The sequence below is a fragment of the Branchiostoma floridae genome, chromosome 4, assembly GCF_000003815.2.
Source record: "Branchiostoma floridae strain S238N-H82 chromosome 4, Bfl_VNyyK, whole genome shotgun sequence".
In the NCBI taxonomy this organism is placed as follows: Eukaryota; Metazoa; Chordata; class Leptocardii; order Amphioxiformes; family Branchiostomatidae; genus Branchiostoma; species Branchiostoma floridae.
The window spans coordinates 1,719,394-1,723,217 of record NC_049982.1 but is presented as its reverse complement, the minus strand read 5'-3'; positions in this window follow the sequence as shown (position 1 = coordinate 1,723,217).

Sequence of the window (3,824 nt, the reverse complement as noted above, 5' to 3'; positions counted from 1 at the left end):
CTAATATAAATGCCAAGCTCCATTTGTCTCTGTCAGCAGGGCTAACCCTTTGTAGTTTGTGACAGCCACAGGCTAGTTGGGCAGCCCTGGCTGTGTGTGCTGAACAGCTAACGTAATATTATAGTAGATCAAGCTAATACTGGATTTACTCAATTTTCATTGTTCTAATAAGCATGAGATAGATTAAAACACAATATTGTATTAGATTTCAATTACATTATATATACTATTAGGTATTATATCACCGATCAGAAATTGGGTGTTAGAGATAGAACTGCATTCTTTGCAACAAAGCATTTGTCAACATTGTAACTGAAATTATAATTTTATATAGTATAACATAGATTTTATTTCATTGTTTGCTGTACTGTTATCAACAATGAGAGAAATAGAACTGTACTTCTAGTCATCTTTAGCATGACCTGCACTTGTAAGAACATAGACATGCATGTATAATAAAGGTCTTTCATTCATACAGAAAGCAAGCCACTACTGCTGCTCATAATGCCCTGAGTGTCTAGTTCTTACCGATCTTGTCCAACCATGTATTTACATTCATAGCCACTCAGAAGTAAGGCTGTTATTTCAATTGACATTTTTTGAAGTGGGAAGCTTGACTCTAAGCATGAAGTATGCAGTAAATAGTAATTTGCACTGACATTTACCATCATATTAGATGCACTCATAGGAAACAGTACATATCAATTTGTGCCACACTGCAGTTTATCTGCAGACTGATACAGATGATGATCATGATGATGTAGACCCCTTTACATGCCTGTATTCCTGGGTTTGGTTGTGGGTATTTGGTGTGGTGTGTGTGTGGCCAGGGCTCGAAATACCACCTCAGGGCTCGAATACCACCTGCATATGCAGGTCAGTGCAAGTAAAATTGGAGCTGTGCAGGTATTTCTGGTGTTTACCTGCACCTAACCTGAACTGGTTCATGTGCAGGGTTTTATACATAAATGTCAAATGATGTAGGTGTATGTGAATTGTTATTAGCTGCATTGACTGTTCCCACCTATAGATTATAAAATGAAAAATAGCAATGGTTTCTAAACAATTTTAGTTTAACACTCGCCGTCTCCCAAGTTGTATTCTTGGGAAAGGCACTTTTCCCCGATGATGGAGTTAGCCCCACCGAATAAATCTGTCAGAATCATGCCAAAAACACAGACAAAGCTGATGCACTAATGTGCCATCATTTATGTGCCAAAGTTTACCACCAGGAGCAGTAATCTATTTGGTGTGTGTGTTTTGGTGTACACTATTGAACAGTCTTTCCAGTCTGAAAAAGTTTGGATTTGTACAGCTAGACCAACATGTCTTATATGTACATTTAGTAGTACTGAATCATAGGCTCTTGGTAACTATAGCATCTTATGAATGCTATCCATGGTGCATATTTCTGTTATTCTTAAGTCTTTATCATCACATCTTGTCGTGCCAGTACTGTAGTCAGTTCAGGGCTTCTTGGTAAAGCTTTGTAGACGTCATGATTTCCGTTACTTGAAGCGGTCGCATCAGGGTGAACTCTAGGCCGAAAGTATGCAGCAATACTAATAGTAATTGGAGTGACCTTTATCATGTAATGGTGGCTGTTTGCCCTAGTTTCACGGACGTAAAGCTGCTGAAAGATCCATGTGCCCCATTTTGTAGTTCTGAAATGCCGACTGTTGTTAAGCCATGGGTGCTGTCCTTAGTGCTGATCTATGTAGTCTACATGTAAACTGCATTGAACTTCTGTTTCTGCCACTGTTTTTGGTCATGGCGAGTTCATTTTTTGCAACACAAAGCCATAATTATGGGTAAAATGAGTTCTAATACTTAAATTTATTCTTAAATTGATCTTAAATTTTACCCAAGGTTAAGAGACTGAAAAACTATTTTACCCAAGAACTATTATCTATTCTTTATTGTGAAAATGAACCTGACATCACTAGAAACAGTTTGATTTACCTCTGCTGCAATAACTATCTTAAGTTGGCAATTTCAATGTGTCAATTTGTCAACTGGTATAACAATTTAGACACAACAAAATGGTAAGTATACATTTTGACAACTGTATAAAGTACACTATATATCAACTAATGACATCTACTTCGCTGATCTCACTCCAATGCAAATGAAAACTCACTGAGGCCTTTAGCTAAATACTTGTTATAGGTGTATGTTAAGCACTGAATCCAAACTAATTTCAAACCAAATTTGAAAAAAAAAAAGCCTTGAAGTGTTACCATGAATACATAGTCTTGATAGTATAACTTCAGTTCTTGTAGATACAGGATTTTTGACACCCAAATCCAATGTTTAGCAGTGAAACTTGCATTTTTGCATTGTCTAAAGCACATTTCTTTGATTATCCACCTATTCACTAATTGTTGGTGATTCTCTGTTCTCTTTCATACCAATCTAACGCACCAATGCATGGGTGGAAAATGACTGCCGATGACCACGGTGATCTTTGCTTGCAATTCCTTGCCAAACTGCATGGTGGTATTGCTGCACTGCTCTTGCAATCCCTGTTGCTTGGGTGTGACTGTATGCAGGCAGGCGTGCCAGCCAAGCCAGCCATCATACCAGGTACAAATCAACCCAAGCTGGGTCAGAGTGCAACTGTGATTTCCGACACAATGAATTGGATGTACCAAAATGTTTGACTAATCAACTCAACAATATAGTCTTTCTCAAGGAATAAGCTATGCACAGCTTTTTTTGACAACAGCTTAGGCCACATCAATTTAATTTGTTGGTTCTCAGGTTCTTTAAAGTGAAAATACAGCAATCAGAAAAGTAATGTGCAGGGAGAAAAACTTGAATATTACCGTATTCACTGAATAAAACTGAATGCACCAAGGCATAATTTTGGTGCTTTTGCTTTGTTTTTATTATGTTTTTCGTGTTAAGCATTATATTTCCAAAATTAGAGAACCAAGAAATTATATTGGTGTGGCCTAATGCTGATAGAACACATAACACACAGAGCAACGGACCATAAGTTGCAGAAAGTCCATTTTTGTCCAATGTCTTGTGTTCGAAGATACAGTTAACTCTGATCCAGCATGACTTTTGCCAACACAGATGAATTTTCAAGTGATGAAGCCAAATGAACCTGATTTTAAAGATGACATCTATAATGTACATGATTAATTATACCTAAGCCTATACTGCAGGACTCCTTTGGTACTGAATAATAGCGGCAATTTGGGGCAGTAGAGTTTCCAACTTTTCTGTCCCCTACCAGGTAGTTCCTCTGACTCTATTCAGTCAATTTCTTATACATTTGAATAAAGGAAAATGTCAAGTAAAAGCTAAATCATGGCCTGTTTTACAAAAGAGAGAAAAGGTTCCTTCATTGCTTTGTTTCTGTAGTGACTCAGATAAAACTTAAAAAAAAAGATATTTTCTTTTTACATGAAATTCTTATTCCTAAAGATGTCATCCATAAGACTGAGCTTCTTTGGCCTGAAAATTTGATTTTGTGTGACAATTCCTAACCCTCTTAGTACCTACTATGATATTATGCTACCTGTTATTGCTGTTCAGTAGTTGTTAGCTTTCCTGCAAGGTGGCTCTGGTGCACAGTAACATATTTTTACTGTCAGTGTCAGTTGCTGCAGTCAAACAATTTTTACTTTGTCTATTTGATGGATATTGGCTTGGATTGAATTTGTCCATTTGTTCCTTCCCAGAAATCAGCGTAGAAAAAGTCCTGACACATTCACCGGGCAGTCGGAGGGCAAAGAAGATGGGCACTCCGACCTTTGACCGGGACCCACCGTGCCTGTCACTCACACCACTCAGGGGCAGCCCTGCTTCCT